Here is a 19,133-nt window from a genome sequence, read left to right as displayed (position 1 = left end):
CATCAGTTTGGATTAAGTTCAGATAAGCATTCAAAATTCACATTCTTATCCATACTCTTAGAACTTCAAAACTGGCTTGAACCTCACCAGAACAGACTTTTTTATGAAACTTCTAGTACTTCTATTTCTGGTCACGAGAAATACTACAAGAAGAGTGTTTCTTTGGGATGTTGGGTCTTCATTTCCTGTGGTAGCTAGCAACAAAAGTGAAGTTATCTGAACATTTCAGAAATGGGTTGTGAGTTCAATTCTAGAAATGGGAAAGGGTTGGAGGGGCTTGTATTTTACCCAGCTCAGTGGACACAATGAATTTTGACTGTTCCTTAAGGCCCAGATCCTGCCCACAGAGCCAGAGGTAATTATGTGAAATTATGGCCTGTGTGACACAGGAGATCAAACTAGATGATCTAATGGCCCATCAGGCCTTAAACTTTGTGAATCCATGAAATCACAGGCAGATTAATTCAGGGCTTGTCTACATACAACTTGTGCACTGATTTCACTTAATCAGTTTAGAAACTAAATTAGTTAAATTAGCGTATCGCCACTGCTTAAAATTGATGTAAGTGTGTCCACACACAACTTTGCACTTAGTTAAATAAGTCAGACCGTCAGTTAAATTGATCTACAATTGTGTGTGTAGACTAGGCCTCAACTAGCCATGGAGAATGCCATACAGTCAAGGGGAGGATTCTTCCCTGATGAAGTGGAACAGGAACAGGGCTACTCTCCTCCAAAGAGAAAGTCCAAAGGTTCCCCAGAGCAGTAGACCCTCTGACTCCACAGCCTCTTTCCCCGCCGGCAGCTTCTCTATGTGGTCATACATGGAGCAGTGGCAGCACTGTGCTGTGTGGTATCCTATCATCCTTTACTTTAGCAGACGCATCACAACTCTTCTGCTGTGTCTGGGACTTTCTGCACTGACAAAGGAGACTATCCGGGCCCAAATGAATGCACTGTTGTATCAATTGGATATGTACAAGTGGCAGCCTATGAAACACCGATTGACATAAGACCACATTTTAAAAAAAGGTGAGGATCATATTTTCTAGTTCTCAGGTCCCACAGCCACGTCCAATTTTCAAAAGAGGTAAACTCTCATTTTAGGCACCCATCTAATAGACAGATTTTCATAGAAACTCAGCCCTGGCTGCTCTGTTCTGAAATTTATGGCCAGGTTTTTTCATAAGAGCTCAGCACCCAAGGAGAACAATCTGGCCACTAATTTTGGTGAGTAAATGGAAGCAGAGCTTTTTGGAAAATCTAGCCCCTGATGCACTATTTTTCCTACAGTCCATAATACGACAGCTGTATGTCTCCTCTGAATGCTCGATGTCTTGGGAATAGGTGATTAATTCACAGTGTGAAGACTTGAAGGAGACACCTGGCTTCTAAACTTACAGTTAAAAACAAAAGTTGTCATAGATAGTGCAAGACAAATTAATCATAACAGTTAATTGTGGGTGGTTGTTTGGTTTGGGGTTTTTTGGAGGGGGAAGAAGACAGGAGAATCACAGCAAACAAGAAAAAACCTGTTTTATTTCTGAAGTATGGTATGGACTCCGTAATAGATTTTTTTAAAACAAGACAAAAACCAATCTTCAGACCTGAGTTTTGTTTCCCCTTCTGCCTATATCCCTTCCTAACCAAAAGGTCAAAATGAGTTGATCATCAGCCCATTCATAGTGGGACATCATTTTTGGCTCATATTAAGCACCTTCCACTCTCAGGACACCATTTGTGACACCTTCAGAACACCATCTGTAGGTTAATATGGTGATCCTAGGTTCCTTATGAGGAAAATTTCAGCACCAGGAGTAGCTTGTATAGGGAGAAATCACCGCTCTCCCTCCAGTGGAAGCCCAAACATATGATCTAATATACCCTGATCCACTGGCTCTGAAAGGAAGAGATCTATTACTAAATTCAGGTCTCCTGCCTAGTTCAGCAGCACCAAGCCAGTAATTTAACTCCTCTTCAGATGGATTCTGCAGTATAGCCATACTGGCGTCACCCTGATGCCTATTAATTGGCGAGACATCATAAAAACTCATGAAGGAACAGTTACATCATACTCCAAAACATGCTTATTAATGTCTCCTTATTGTGTCTGACACAATGTAACATGTTCTATAGTCCAATTTAAATATGCTGGGAAATTGAGAGTTTCATTTCTAATTACCACTGCTGTTAACATATACTATTGTTCCAAGGTATAACAACAGATGATTGGCTACCAATCCATGACATGTGAGGACAAGATGGGTGACTCATGATCATGGGTGGCTCAAATACTTAACTCTCAATTTCTTTGATGTTCTTTCTTTTATTTGTGTCAGTCCATGCTACCATTATAATATTTTACTTTCCAGTTTTTATGTTTAATACAACATAAGACTGGCAACAGTGGGTTAGACCAGAGGTACATCTATCCCAGTATCCTATCTTCCAACAATGGCCAATGCCAGGTGCTTCAGGGGGAATGAACAGAACAGGTAATTATCAAGTGATCCAACCCCTGTCACCCATTCCCAGCTTCTGGCAAACAGAGGCTAGGGACACCATCCCTGTCTAGCCTGGCTAATAGCCATTAATGGACCTATCCTCCATTAATTTATGTAGTTCTTTTTTGAACCATGTTATAGTTTTGGCCTTCACAGCATCCTCTGGCAAAGAGTTCCACAGGTTGACTGTGTGTTGTGTGAAGAAATACTTCCCTTTGTTCGTTTAAACCTGATGCCTATTAATTCCATTTGGTGACCCCTAGTTCTTGTGTTATGAGGAGGAGTAAATAACACTTCCTTATTTATTTTCTCCACCTGATTTTATAGACCTCTACCATATCCCTCCTTAGTCATCTCTTTTCCAAGATGAAAAATCCTAGGCTTATTAATCTCTGTTCTTATGGAAGCTGTTCCATGCCCCTAATCATTTTTGTAGCCCCTTTCTGAAGCTTTTCCAATTCCAATAGAACGTTTTTGAGATGGGGACTCTGGTGACGGAATGGGGCGGGGGTCCAGGAGGCCATGGCCCTTCTACTCCTTGTTCTGTCATCTGCTACCACTGAGAACAGTCTAGATCCATCCTCTTTGGAACCCCTTTTCAGGTAGTTGAAAGCAGCTATCAAATCCCCCCTCATTCTTCTCTTCTGCAGACTAAACAATCCTAGTTCCCTCAGCCTCTTCTCATAAGTTGTGTGTTCCAGCACCCTAATCATTTTTGTTGCCCTCTGCTGGACTCTTTCCAATTTTTCCACATCCTTCTTGTAGTGTGGGGCCCAAAACTGGACACAGTGCTCCAGATGAGGCCTCACTAATGTCGAATAGAGGGGAATGATCACATCCCTCAGTCTGCTGGCAATGACTCTACTTATACAGCCCAAAAAGCCGTTAGCCTTCTTGGCAACAAGGGCACACTGTTGACTCATATCCAGCTTCTTGTCCACTGTAACCCCTAGGTCCTTTTCTGCAGAATTGCTGCCTAGCCATTTGATCCCTAGTCTGTAGCAGTGCATGGGATTCTTCCATCCTAAGTGCAGGACTCTGCACTTGTCCTTGTTGAACCTCATCAGGTTTCTTTTGGCCCAATCCTCTAATTTGTCTAGGTCCTCTGTATCCTATCCCTACCCTCCAGCGCATCTACCACTCCTCCCAGTTTAGTTTCATCTGCAAACTTGCTGAGGGTGCAGTCCACGCCATCCTCCAGATCATTAATGAAGATATTGAACAAAACTGGCCCCAGTACTGACCCTTGGGGCACTCTGCTTGATACCGGCTGCCAACTAGACATGGACCCATTGATCACAACCTGTTGAGCCCAACAATCTAGCCAGCTTTCTATCCACCTTATAGTCCATTGATCCAGCCCATACTTCTTTAACTTGCCAGCAAGAATACTTTGGGAGACCATATCAAAAACTTTGCTAAAGTCAAGGAATAACACATCCACTGCTTTCCCCTCATCCACAGACCCAGTTATCTCCTCATAGAAGGCAATTAGGTTAGTCAGGCATGACTTGCCCTTAGTGAATCCATGCTGATTGTTCCTGATCACTTTCCTCTCCTCTAAGTGCTTCAGAATTGATTCCTTGAGGACCTGCTCTATGATTTTTCCAGGGACTGAGGTGAGACTGACTGGCCTGTAGTTCCCCAGATCCTCCTTCCTCCCTTTTTTAAAGCTGGGCACTACATTAGCCTTTTTCCAGTCATCTGGACATTTAGGCATCTGAATAAACGTAGCCTGATTTTCAAAGGTGTGCAGCACTGGCAGCTACCATTGACTGGATATCAGCCACTTTATTTGGGTTCCTAAATATGGATATAGGTGCCTAATATTGGTCACTCATGTTTAAAAAGTTTGGTCTAAGTACAGTACCACTGCAGCACTCTTAGCCCTGCTGGTTCAGGAGCAAATTGTCTGCCAAAAGTGTGCATTAGCCATACCGTCACCTGACTTCCAGAATCCAGGACAAATATCTACATAAAAGATTACCACATCAGTATGAAAAAAGCAATTGTTCTTAGATTGGAGGAACACTGGCCTTTATTCTCCTTTTACAGATTTTTTTCTAATCACTTGATTGTCCTGGAAAAACTGACATGTTTATCTAGTTAAACAAAACAACTTCTCTCCAGAACAGACCAATAAAACAGAATTTATTTAAGGAGCTAAAGTTTTATTAGCTATTGACTTAAGCTGTTTGCCCTTTTTTAGGAGAGTATCTTTTTTTTTTTTAGATTTGTGTGTCTTGAAAGAGACTGGTAATTACACTGTCATAAATAAGGAACTATATTGTTTAATATGGCTGTTAAAAAGGAGTTTTATAGATCACATGACGAGGGTTCATTTATCTCTCTCACTAATTAATATAAATAGATGTACAGTAATGGTTCTTGACATATTTTTGTTTGACCTTTTTTTCCCTGAAATGTTTTCCCAGCTTTATATTTTCTTATGTAATCTCTCTAAAAACTTAACACTAGTGTCCTCTGCTGGCCAGACCAGTTCCTCAACATACAATATAGCTTACTGTATGCAAATATGGCCAGTCAATTAAAACAATGTTCACAAATTGTAGGTGTATTGATGAAAGTATGCAGGGATGGAGCCAAACTGATCAAGAACCACCCTTCAAACTTGCTTACTGTGTAAGCTCTACACCTGCATCTCTCACACTTGCATCAGCGGTGCACAGGAAGGCCAGGTTGGCACATTCAGAGTGAATGTCACCATAAACACAAAATATGTGCAAATACAAACTATTATTTTAATGCATAAATTAGATATTCTACAGATAACCTGTTGAAGCCAAGTACTTTACTTCCTCAAATAATTATTTTAGAAGCCTAATCCCTCTGAATCTCTTCATTCAAAACAACCCCTTTTGTTTGATGAAGAGTAGAAAAATAATCAATGTCTACAATTTCTCATCTTTAAACTTTCCTCTCCTTATCTCAAGAGACCAGTCATGTACTATATACATCCTTTCATCTCTAGGCTGCTGGTTTAAATTTGCCTCAGGTCAATAGTGAATAAATGGTGTTGCTAATTTGTTGGCCTATGTGAAATGAGTTGGTGGACTCAATCTAACTTCTAGCAGACAAGTATCCATACAGGCAAACTACTGTGACAGTTAACTGGATTGTCCACGTCAGCTGAAAGGCCAACACTGAAACAGGCCTAGCGAATTATCTGCCCTCTTTCCAGGGCTGGCTCCAGCAAAAAAAAAAAAGCAGATAGAATGCCGATCGGCAGTACTTGGGCGGCAGCTCAATCGCGCCACTGCATTCTTCAAAGAGGGACTGAGGGACCCGCCGCCGAATTGCCACCGAAGACCTGGACATGCTGCCCCTTTCCATTGGCCGCCCCAAGCACCCACTTCCTTCACTGGTGCCTGGAGCCGGCCCTGCCTCTTTCCCTTAGCCCTGGTCTACACTGGGAGGTAATTGACCTAAGAATTTCCAATGCTATCAATGTACCTCCTTTCGTGAGTAGTAAACATGCTGAACTTTTTTTTTTTTTAAACTTTCCCTTTATGTTAAATCCATGTGCTCCAGCAGCTGGTCATCACATGTTGGAGTGAACTGGCTTTGCTTGAGTGGTGATATTCATCTCTTCTCACTGAAATAACATATCCCTTGCCACTCCAAATTTTTTCCCAGCCATATCTTTCTCCATTAAAAATGTGCTGCTGGAAGGCAATGCTACCTGGGAGTGCATCACAGCAAGGAAAGAATAGGAACAGTAAGCATTTTATTACTGAGAGAGATGACCATGGCTATTACACATTATTAAAGCCCATGTATGTTTTTAAGTTGACAATCAATGTTTGCATTGAGGTGATCAGTGTATTCTGGGTCATCTTGATTTTGAAAGCTGGATGACTACTACAATCGCAGCAAAGGCTCAAAGCAGTGACCAAAGTAGATTGTGGGTACCAGCTGACCTTAGCACAGAGGTATTTTCATTAGATGAAGAGGTTAAAGGAAACTATAAAGAGGAGGAGGAGGATGAAAGACAAGCAAATCAACACCACTTCCTGGGAAGATTATGGTGTTTTTATTCTGGTCCTTATTTCTGGAGTCAAGCTATGAGGGACTTCCATAAAGAGGACCATCCTTGTAATTTTCTTTAAAGGGGCTGCATTAATTTTCCCACAATTCACTGTGGGACCTGGGTGATGACATGTATAAGCCATACTCCTCTCATCCTCATGGATCCCACAGAGACTACCAGATCAAAATAAGGAGGGGTTTTACCATGAGCACTGATCCCTCTTCTGCACAGGAAGGACATATCCAGGTGAGGAGAGTCCCCTCCACATGTAGATCAACAGAGCCCTTTAATTCTAAACATATAATATCCTTTTTAACAACTCCCTGCTGAAATTGCTACTGTATTATTTCACCGTTCTTTTTACTTCCCCTCCCTCACAATAAATAAATAAAACTCTGTAACTCCTGTCCCCTATGTGTTGAATATTAGACTATTCCAGTACCTTAACTGGATATTACACCAGAAGACAACTAAAATACCTACAGGATGTTCTCTGATAAAGTGGAACAGGCCAAGGACCCAATCCTGCAATTGACAGCATGTGTACAGGCTGCTAGGCCAGCATGAAACCTCTGCATCTTCGGTGGGGCTTGGGGCTGCAGTCTGCCCATGTGCAATGTCCTCCTCAATCAGGTCTAAACATTTTTGTCCTTATTTCCATTCACTGTAAAATTACCCATAAAGGTAGCAAGTACATTCTGCACCTCCTGAAGGAGCGGGGTAGACAACTGCACTTAACTAAGCACAACAAAAGTTACCAAGAAATTCTGTCATCTATGAATATTTCCAGCTACAGTGTGTCCCTTACAACGTACCCCTGGTTTATTTGATTGAGTGATTATGAGCCATACTGTGGCCATCCTTTGTGTGAATGCATAAGATAGGGAGGGTATAAAAAAATGGCTTCAAATTTAGGTCCCACAATAGGCTGGCTACTATTTAAGACCTGAGTGCAAGGATTGCTTCCCACTATTGGACCATCCCAATATGGGCAAGAAAGAAGAGGCAAGTCCATGGCCAGGTTTCTGCTCTGGCCACAAGAAGGGAGTGTCATTAAGGTACAATATCTTCTATTACGGCTTTGCATCAGACACACTACATGGCCCAGTGATTAACAGATGATAAAAAGTCTTAAGATGTTAAATTCAGTTCATGCTCAGATACCACTGGAGTGGCCAGCTGGTAGTTAAATAGCTATCCAATAATTTGAGTATTTCTGAGTTTTCTGCCAAAAGGAAGTAAATAAGTTTTGTATTAAAAAAATCAATTCAGCCTGCACAATTAATAGGACCATTAATGCCTTGGTTTAAAGACATAGCAACAGATTCCAGATACATCCTTCCCTGTCATTAGAACTGACCATTAGAGCATCCTTTCTGCTCAAGCATATCCACAGGCACAGGAAGTGTCATTCGTGACTGACGACCCTAGGGTGACCAGACAGCAAGTGTGAAAAATCGGGACCGGGGTAGGGGGTAATAGGAGCCTATATAAGAAAAAGACCCAAAAATCAGGACTGTCCCTATAAAATCGGGACATCTGGTCACGCTAAATGACCCCCCGCCCCATGGCTGCTCCTCCCGTTTTCACCAAGCCATCTACAGAAGTAGCTCCAGAGCAGAGACAAGAAGAGAGAGTTTATTTTTGGCAGCTAGGGTGTTGGTCGGGGGCCTCAGCAGGACCTTAGAAAAACTATTTAAAATAGCCAGGTTTCTTTAAAAATATTACTAAATCAATTTTTCTAATGGGATCCCATGGCTGCAAACCTTTTTTATTCATCACGAGTCTGGAAAATGTTCCATGAAGGTTGCCATGAAAATAGGATAATATAAGTCTTTTCTTCCATCTTGAAAACTAAACAGCCCAATGGGCTGTTATATATTAAAACACCAGTCAACAGAGACGTTATCATGAAACCACTCTAAAAGGGAAGTAAACCCATACTTCTCTCTACTTCATACCTTTTGATGCCACATACACACAAATCAAAGACATGCAGAAATGAAACTAGATGTAGCATAATACATCTAAGAAAAAGTTTCATAAAGCCTTGGATCTCCTTTTAACATAATGTGGAAACAACAAGACAACATTTGCTCATATGGGATTGGATTCAAAAGCCCAGTGAAATCAGTGGAAAAATTCTCAACTGAATCAATGCACTTGGATCAAAAAGAGCATAGTTAGAGTTGGTTAACATTTTTTCCATCGTAAAACAATTTTTTTTAATGAAAAATGGCCTTTAACTAAATGGAAATTTTCATAAGAATATTTCTACTTTCACTTATTTTTTTCTTTTGGGGGGAGTATTTTTGGAGGGAGCGAGCGAGTTAGTAATTATTCATTTTGGTTTGGGGGAATGAAATTTAAAAAAAGGAAAGCATGCCACCTACTTTTTCTCATTTTTACATTTTACCCCTCCCTTTATCCAGTGGTAATAATCATTGACTGGAGTGAGGATAATGGGTGGGATTAAAAAAAAAAGAGAGAGAGAGAGAGAGGGTGTTTTCCCATCTCCACTTAAGTGAAACTTCTCAAACAAAACTGGAAAAAATTTTAAATAATTTTTTTTTCCATTTTTCTCTCTTTTACATGAATTACACTTGCCTTGATTGGAGCAGATCTAAGCAAAGTATATAAGAATTACATTAGAGCTATGTGGGAAATGCTATTTCCATTCTGCATTTCTGAAATATTTGTGTTCCTAATCAGAACCAAGGCAGCATATGTTGGGGAGTCAAACAACCCACCCACTCACCTGCCAGACAAAGAGCCTGGGAAGTTGGGCAAGTGGAAAGCTGGACAGCCTGGAGAGCCAGGCACCCTCAAGATCTCCCTGTGTGTTTGTTTGGTTTCCTTCAAAAGTTTTGTCGCAATTAACACACTCCTGTAGGACATTACAGTTCCATCAAATCAGCATTTTCTGATGGAAAAACTGTTCCAGTGGGAAACTTTCAGACAGCTCTAGGATGCACAGACTGAACAATTATATTCTTACAGCCAATTGCTCTCCCCTTGTGATTTCTTCCTGCCCTCCTCATTTACATTTTCTTTGTATATTAAAGCAGCAAAGAATCCTGTGGCACCTTATAGACTAACAGACGTTTTGCAGCATGAGCTTTCGTGGGTGAATGCCCACTTCGTCGGATGCAAGAGTGGAAATTTCCAGGGGCAGGTAAATATAAGCAAGCAAGAAGCAAGCTAGAGATAACGAGGTTAGATCAATCAGGGAGGATGAGGCCCTGTTCTAGCAGTTGAGGTGTGAAAACCAAGGGAGAAGAAACTGGTTCTGTAGTTGGCAAACCATTCACAGTCTTTGTTTAATCCTAAACTGATGGTGTCAAATTTGCAAATGAACACTTCAACCTCCCTGGCCACACAATAGCAGATCTTAAGGTGGCCATCATCCAGCAAAAAAACTTTAGGACCAGACTTCTAAGAGAAACTGCTGAGCTTCAGTTCATTTGCAAATTTGACACCATCAGTTTAGGATTTCAAGTTCTTTGTCCACTAAGGCCTTTGAACCAAGCCAGACCAATCTATGTGATTTTTCCCACCGGTGGGTAAAACTTCAGAAGACTTGTTACCAGCATTGTTTCAGTATTGGGAATTTGTATTAATTTCCCCCTTCCCTCCTTGTTTTTAGTTCCTGCAGGAAGCATTCTTTATCTGGAGCATTAATCAGTGCTTGTGTTCCTGACAAGACCATAAAGATATATATAACATTTATCCAATTAAAACAATAGCCTTTGAATATGTCATGATTCCATAACATGCAACTGGGCACCCTGAATTCCAGAATCAGTGGGACCTGCTCGATCTCAGCACTCTGAGAATCAGACCTTAAATATCCACCACCTTTTCTGTCGATCTCTGGGGGGTTGGAGGAGGAGCAACTATGTGTACATCCTTTCCCCAATCACCTCCTTTAGCCCTGTCCTGTACTTCCCCTCATAATCTGCTGATTCCTGAGCTTTCCTTAAGTGCTTTCCTCTTTGAAAGATCATTTTGTCTTAAAGTGATTTTAGAAAGTCTTCAGCTGCTCCTGGAAAGTTTTGTATAGTGCTGTTATTATGAGTCAACACAGCGAAGATGGATGTAACCCAAGCAGGGGCGGCTCTAGGCACCAGCGGGCCAAGCGCCCGCTTGGGGCGGCATCCTGGGGAGGGCGTCATTTGGCTCCGGTGGAGCTCCCGCCGGCATGCCTGCGGCAGGTCCACCGGAGCCCGGGACGCGCGGACCTGCCGCTGTCATGCGGGGGGCGGGTCCGGACTTCCCGGGGCTCCGGTTGAGCTCCCGCAGGCATGACTGCGGCAGGTCCGCTCGTCCCGCGCTCCGGTGGACCTGCCGCAGGCATGCCGGCGGGAGCTCCACCGGAGCCAAATGCCGCCCTCCCCAGGATGCCGGAGCCACGGGAAGAGGGGACCCGCCGCGGGACTGGGGAAGGGCGGCGCAGCGCTCCGCGCTGCTTGGGGCAGCCTACTTTGTAGAGCCGCCCCTGAACCCAAGAGGAATTAACAGCAAAATCCAGATTAAAATAGTCAGATATGCAATGATGTCATTTTTACAGACAACACAGAAATCTGGTTTCCTATTAAAAGGTTCACACCCCACCTAATTTTGAAGAATCATAGAAGATTAGGATTGGAAGAGACCTCAGGAGGTCATCTAGTCCAACCTCCTGCTCAAAGCAGGACCAACACCAATTAAATCATCCCAGCCAGGGCTTTGTAAGAGTCATCTGTGAGCTGATGCAGGCTCTTCCTTATCCAGCTAATAAAAATCAACAAATAATGCTGATCCTCTCTAATAAAGTATGAATATTCATCGCCTCATTGAAGGTCTCATTTCTTGAAAGTGGGTCCACTAGAACATTAGGTGGTTGCTGCATTTTAACACATTCTAACTCAAGCAGTCCTGGAAGATTTTCAGGAAAAAAGGAATGTGATGGTCTAAACATCACTCTATTGTTACTAGTTACTATTTATACTGCAATAATACCCCACGACCACAATAAGGATTGGGATTCCATCGTACTAGGTGCTGTATAAAAAAAAAAAGATTAAAGTCCCTGCCTCTGAGCTACCTGAAACTAGCATATTTTTAAACTAAAATAATTGGTAGGTATTTCAAGTGACACAAATGATACACATTTTTTAAAAAGTCACTGAAAATATGTAAAACGTTTTCACTTTAATTTTATTTTTTGCTCTTACAGTATGTTCTGCACCACTGCCTCTCCAATCCATCAGCTTAAAAACACTCTGAAGTTTTGTATTCAGCATTACCCAAATCTGGAAAAATATATTAAAAATAACAACTTGCTGTAATTACCACAATAGCAGAAAGTCGCTGCACGTCAACACATGAAGCACTGTAGTTTGAATTCACATTGCATGATTACATTAGAGCAACACTTTCTCCATTATATTATAGTTGTTTTTTTTAAATGAACTCAAGCATCTCATTTGCTTTTTAAACTGCTGCTGTGTATTGGCCAAATATCTTTGCTGAGCTCTCAACCACCAGTCCCTAAGGGCTCTGTTAAGTCTCTATAGCACAGAACTATGAGTGGGGGAGGACGAGCACTCTTGCCTGGGGCTACCTGAAGGTATTCTTCCTGTGGAAGGCAGGCAGAATAGACCTGATTCCACCTGCCTTGTATCTTGTGTTGTCATCACTTACACCCATGCAAAGTAACTCCTTGGGGATGCATGCCCTCCGCCCCAGGGCTGTTATGCTACCATCTATAAAATACTCACCTCTACATTCACGTTTCACTTTTAACAACCAACTTAGCTATTCCATTTTATATTGTGCATGTCATAACAATTGGCTAGCAAACCCCTCCATCCCCAGATGAACCCGCAAGGCACTGGGCCTAACAGACTCCCCTGCCCTCCTTCACATGGAGAAGAGTAGCAGCAGCCTCAAGGCAGCGTCACTCACCCAACTCTGTAATTTAGTCTCAAGATATTTTTCTCATTTGCAGTGCTGCTTTTCGTCACCTACATCTCACCCCACTCCTGCCACTGCAGCCCTTAGCAACCCAGCCTCACTCTCACAGGCCACTGTGTTTTTCCATCTTCATCCCTCCATATCTCTACTCTCTTTTACCCTTTCCTATCTCCTCGCCTTGTCAGTCTTCCTCTCTTTTTTGCAGACACCCAACAATCCTTTCCTCTGCCCTAATTTAACCCCAAGTGTCTTTATCCCACCCTCAAACTAATGAGACACACACCTGATGGCACTCTGACCTTTTGCTTGTATGTTGTAACCATTTTCCTCATCCTTTGTTTTTTGTCAGTGCTTCTGGGTGGGGACTCTGATGTGTTTGTACAATGCCTAGTACACTAAGCCTCCAATCCTGATTGGGTCCTTCAATGCTATCCTAATATAAATACTAATTTACTTTATCCAGCTTTACAGCATTTTAAATACAGATCTTGAATATTGCCATGTGTCTTACATTAGACACGTAATGCATTTTACTTTTGTACATACAGAAATTTATGGAAAAAATTGTTTTCCACATGGAAGAATGAACTCTGCTTTCCTCTAACTGCATTCAGAGCTCTGTGACCACATCTGAAAGTGTTTCTTGTCATCTCTTCTTGTTTACTATAAAGATCCAGTATGCTACCATAAATGTCTAAAATGAGGCCAGATATTTCCAATTATTCATTTCATGAAGATGCCTTTTCAATCAACTTCTTATTTGCAGCTCAGCTGCTTGGGTCACATTTCACTTTAAGAGCCAAACTTCCTGGTTATTAAAAGTTTCTGACTGCATCAGTCTCAAAGTGAGCAAGGGCAGATTGCCTGTGTAAAACAAGGGCTCTTCAAACAGCAATCATTTTAAAACAAAACCAAACCAAACCAAAACACATTACCTCAGACACACAACAGCAAACTTTCGCTAAGCTGATGAGAACCCTAGCAGGATGTGTTTATTGTCAGTTTGGGTTTTATTTGACACATGTGGCTGTAGCTTAAAGCAGCACAAGATCTACAGTTAAACCATTCCAATATTCCCATTAAACCAAGTTCTACATCAATCTGTGTGATTTTTAGGGCCTGACCCAATTACCTCTAAAGTCAGTGGAAACACTATCTTGGATTACCATGGGATTTGGGTCGGGATCTTATTCATCTTTGACCCACAAGTAGTACCTGCAAAAAATTTCCCAGAGTTCCATGCTTTGGGAAATGGGAGGTATTGCTGATGGAGAGCTAACATTTATCAATACTTTTGTGCTAATTAGCCAGACTCTTCCCTATGTTTCAGTCTACAAAATTTAGTATCGGTGTGGGGTGCGGTTAGAGGAGCAGAGCAGAGGAAGCTATAAGACAGGGACACGAAACCCCACCACGGTGCACCATAAATCCCAAATCTATCTGCCAGCAATAGATTTATATTACCATTGTGTGAATTCAAGCACTCAGATACCCTCCCTAAGACTACTCCCTCAACCTCGATGCAGGAGCCGCACAGAACATTCTCCAATCTAATGGACAGCGTAGTCCCTGTAGCTCCTTGCATGCTCTCTGCAGTGGGGCGAGGATGGGAGAATCCATATAACAGTAGATCCTCGTGTTTGGTCTCCAGCCCACCTGTTTCCCATCCTCATCTCATGTGCAACGGGTCTCCATGAAGCTGAACTCGGACTATGCTTGGGGTACATGCCCCTTTTTTCAGCCACCCAAAATCTGCCCTCCCTTGTACACAGAAACCTCAAACTCCGGGGATCCTTGTCACATTTAAAACATGTTCTATTTTGTAATACAAATAAAAATTTAACAGAACTATAAAATTGCCAATGAAAATGGACAATCTATTATGAGGGGGAGGGGTTGTTTCTATTATGTTACTGCTTTCCAACCACAAAACAGCTAGTGCTCCATAAAGGAAATCCTGTCTAGACCCTTTTAGCCAGATCTGTATTTTATTCATAGCTGAAAAAAGGTCTAGGTGCTGTGGTATGAGCAGTTTGGTTTATACCAGCTAGAGGTTTGTCAGTCTTTTCTTACACATCCTGTTCTCTGAAATGATGAACAAGGAAGCAGTTATAAAAAGTAACATGAAACACTTCAGTGGGTACATTTTCTGCCACAACCAAATTGGCAGGGGAGAGATGCACAGCTAACAATACTGACTGTGCGTGCAAGTCCCAGCACTCTAAGTTTAAGGGGACACTATTTTTCAGTGCTTTCTTTGAAATGTCAATCTATTTAGAAACCATTCTGCTAATGTAATATAGTCTACTTTTTGTCCCATGTTCTTTAGTACTACTGACTACCTGCATGAAAATATAATTGTTTCCTAAAAGTTCGTCTGCTCCTGATGCTTAGTCCCTGTATGGAGTCATTTTTATATCAATTAGTTGCTATGGAAATTATAACAGCATCATTATTGTAGAATTAGGATTTCAAAACAGAGAAGTAAGTGGGACACACTGAACTCTTTGTATGAAAAGAGTTTGTGTCAGAAACTGGGACAGCAGCAGTCGTGCCTAGTGAGGGGAGCAGGCGTCGGTAATCAGGAAGGGGAGCGAGGATCAGAACAGGAGTCAAAGGCCAGAGGCCAAAGCCAAGGGTCAGAAGTCAGGAATTGGAACGGAGGGTCAGAGCCAGATTACCTGGAGTGAGGCGAGGCAGGGGCAGGTGCTATCGCAGCCATGGGTGAATGCTTTGAGCAGCCGCCTGTGACGCTGGCATACCAGGTACGATCTCATGCCACGGCCTCTAGGCCTCAACTGAGCACTGACCAATGTGTAGCTGGAAACCAGACTGGCTCACCTGTGCATTAGTCCTGTTAAAATAGGTGTTAAGTTTATGAAAATGTGTTCAGATTTTATGAAATGTTTGTAGGATGCAGCATGTAGTAATCTCACTTTAATATCTGTACCCCATGTTATAAGGTTACATTGAGTGTTTGCATTGTAAACCTCTGTAACTGTGTAAATCAGGGGTCAGCAACCTTTCAGAAGTGATGTGCTGAGTCTTTATTTATTCACTCTAATTTAAGGTTTCGCGTGCCAGTAATACATTTTAACATTTTTAGAAGGTCTCTTTCTACACGTCTATAATATAGAACTAAACTATTGTTGTATGTAAAGTAAATATGGGTTTTAAAATGTTTAAGAAGCTCCATTTAAAATTCAAAGCCCCCCGGACCGGTGGCCAAGATCCGGGCAGCGTGAGTGCCACTGAAAATCAGCTTGCGTGCTGCCTTTGGCACATGTGCCATAGATTGCCTACCCCTAGAGTAGCTCATTTATAATTACTTTGCTGTGCTAGTGTTATATCCACCACAGCATTCACTTACCAGGTTTGGTGGGTGGTTGTGGCATTTTCATAACACTTTCTTGTCGTTCGGGCTCAGGTAAAACCCAACAAATGACCGAAGAAACGGGGGGGGGGGGGTTGTATTTTTTTTTAAAACAGTTATGAATCTACTCTGATCTGGATGATATTTACAGTGTTTTCCTTTGTTTTGTTGTTTATTATGGAAGATAGTAAACATCCTGTCAGGAATAAGGATCTGCAGTAGACCCAGTCTCCAGATGGCCTAATGAGAGTAGCTGCCTACGTGGCTACACCATCTGACTGGTGGAAAGAATCAGAAGACTGGCTCTTAAGCCCAGTACCAGTTTAGCAGTTTCAGGCTGTCTGGAGTGGCTCAGGAGCATGAGTGTCAACCTCAGGGCAGATTGTTACAAACCAGGCACAACCCCCAAACTGACTGTGAGTTCTATACTTAGATTTTACCAACCCAATATCAAGTGTGAACTCCTCAAGGACTATAACAGCCTTATTATGGAGTCACAGACAGTCCCCTGGGGTATTCTGATCTATCTTGACACTCAGGCAAGTTTGACTTTGGGATAGATGGTCCCTTACACCAAACATCACAACAGGACTCAGGTTACTCTCAGTCCGAAAGAATCAGTACTTACTCCAGATCAGTTGCACCTTTGGTCCTATAGCAAAGACAACACTTGTTGCCAATCCTTTAATAAATTAACTTAAGATTTATTTACTAAAAATAAGAAATTAGTTACAAGGTTAAAGCAGGTAAACATACACACACAAATGTGTTATAGTCTTAGGTTCCAAAAGGCAATAGAGGCTCCTGTACTATGCAAGCTCTATATATCCTCTAGGGCTAACCCAGGCTAAGCAGTTGGGGTTCCCTTACTTATGTTTAGAAATCTTGCCCTCCCAAAGTCCAAGCAGCACAGAGCTCCAGCTTCTTGGCAGGGATTTTTATTCCCTTTCCCCAGAGTTGAAGATGATAGGACAAGTCCCCATAAATGTCTCCTCTTCAGGATGTGGGGAGAGCAATTAACAAAGTCTTTGTTCTCTGATGTTTTACAATGGCTCATTTAGTTTCAGTGGGCCTTCTTGGTGGGCAGGATCTAACACCTTTTGTAGGAAGCCAGAGTTTTACATTGCTCAATGTTCCGTTCCTACTTGATGACTTACACTACACAGTGGTGACCATAAGATAAGACAAAACAATGTATTTTGGGTGGACTCATACCAAAAACATTGGGATAGTAAACATTTAGAAATGGGGATTTCCAAAAACATACATGAAGAAGCAAAAAGACACTAGGAGTTAAAAATGGGGAAATTAAAATCCTTACACTCAGCAGGAACACTACGAACATGCCCTGTAACAGCATCAGACAAGGCCTGTGTATCTTCTCACAATAAAGGCAGTAGGAAGGCACCAAATACCTGGTTTGGTTAAAGCTCAAATCTCAAGAGGTCATTTAAACCAACCTGGTATCTAACAGAAAATGGAAAATAACCCAAATTAAGCCAATAGAAGGAGCAAGCACCATGGCAGTTAAAGTGTAAGAGGCACATAAGGAGATTTTTAAAAGAATTTAAAAGAGCAAAAAGCCAAAGTGATAAAAATGAGTGAGATAAATGCCATGTCTGCTGAAATCAGAGTAGTAAAAGAGAGCAATTAAAGAGAATAAGGACATTCCAGGGATTAAGCTAAATAATTTCTTTGCAGCAAGTCTTCGTTACAGAGGATGTTGGAAAATCATCTACTGTGAACCTTCACTTTTAAGGCAAAAAAGGATGAGGCATTATCAAAGACTTGCAAAGAGAAGAGGCAGGAAAAAAATAATTTTAAAAAGATGTTTTCCCATGCACTCCTTTGTAGGGGCAGGGAATTTTTTGATGTATGTTTTTCCATTGGAAAATGTTGATTTGTGAAAAGCTCAATGTTTTGCAGAAACATGTCCAGTTCAATAAAATTTCACTGAGAAACAAAACCAGAATTAAGCATTTCAATAAAGTCAAAGTGTTCCATTTTGACCTTTTCAGAATGAAAACATTTTGGCTTTCCATTTCAAAATTACTGCCACTTTTTTAAAATTTATAAACATAAAGCCAAAATTAGAATGAATTGTTTCACTTAATTGAAACTAGACATTTTGATTGATTTCCCCCCCCAAAAATTAATTTTGCACAACATTTTTTGGTTTTACTCCATTTTGGGAATAGAAAAAAAAATACTGAAACCTTAGAATTTCCCATGAAACAGAAAATCCAGTTCTCACCCAGCTCCGTTCCTTTATTCCCATACTTTAGCCAGCAGGTGGAACCCAGAAGAACCCTAATTCCTGAATTATTTCACTGACTATGGGCCATTATTGGAGGTTCTCTGTTTAGTGACAGTCTTCTCCATTGTTTAGTGGACAGACTCTCCATTGACAGTCTTCTGCTGAATTTTCATCCTTGCTTCCACCCTCACAGTCTAATTCAGGTGACCTTTGACCTCTCTCTTCTAGCATGACCTCTTTCAGGGGTCTTGTCCGTTTTCTCTTCCAAGATCAAGTAGACCAAGTGCATATAAGCCACAGTGGGAAGTTCCAACCCCGAATCACTCAGGTAGATGTATCTTTCTAGTCCTAATAATCACATAAGACAGATAACTCTTTCTAGTACCAATAAACAGGGAAGAAGTCCACAAGACAGAATAATATTTTGCTTCATTGGTGTCTGTTTTTATATAGCTATCCCCAAGTGTTCCCATCTCCAAGTCAAATGAAACGTCTTTTTCCCTTAGTGCTACACTATAAAACATTTTTCCAGAAACGTACAGTAGTTTTGACAGTGAGGCAATACATCTCAGTCTTTGTACTTTGGCGCTTTATTGGTTGTAAAACTCTTCCTCTGAAGGATATTTCTGGGACATCTGGAGGATGGTTTTTATAAGCAGTGTTCTGGTTTATGAACTTCAGAGACAGCGGAAATATGGGGCCAGGTCCGTGGGTGTACTGAGGCTGCTTGATGCTGTATGTACTTTTGTCGTGTGTAAACCATAAACTCAGCCTAGCCAGCTCAGGGTGGTTCACCCCAGTGATCCTGAAATGACACTGAGCTGACATAAGGGCTTATATACACATCACACACTCTTTACCTCCAGCTTAAGGCCTGTTCTAGAAGTTCCATACACTTCACTAGTGCAGGTCAGATCCTTCCAGGGGAGAAGGGAGCATGGCCAGAAAAAAGGAGGCATGGTCAGGCTCACAAGGTGCCAATTTTGGGCA

At 41.7% G+C, this 19,133-nt stretch overlaps 1 long non-coding RNA gene across 2 annotated transcripts in view; it reads right to left on the bottom strand.

Annotated features, from left to right (window-relative positions):
* The window catches only part of LOC120396360, a 69,407-nt gene that overhangs the window by 35,951 nt on the left and 14,323 nt on the right, over positions 1-19,133 (bottom strand). The window contains exon 5 of one of the 2 annotated variants that reach the window (XR_005593079.1): positions 11,762-11,849. The exons of the other annotated variant lie outside the window; for it this stretch is intronic. This is a non-coding gene — a long non-coding RNA (uncharacterized LOC120396360). Of the gene's footprint in view, positions 1-11,761; positions 11,850-19,133 lie in introns of those variants that run through there. 2 annotated transcript variants of the gene reach the window in all.

The sequence above is a fragment of the Mauremys reevesii genome, linkage group 2, assembly GCF_016161935.1.
Source record: "Mauremys reevesii isolate NIE-2019 linkage group 2, ASM1616193v1, whole genome shotgun sequence".
NCBI lineage: Eukaryota > Metazoa > Chordata > Testudines > Geoemydidae > Mauremys > Mauremys reevesii.
This window is presented reverse-complemented; position numbering and strand designations above follow the sequence as displayed.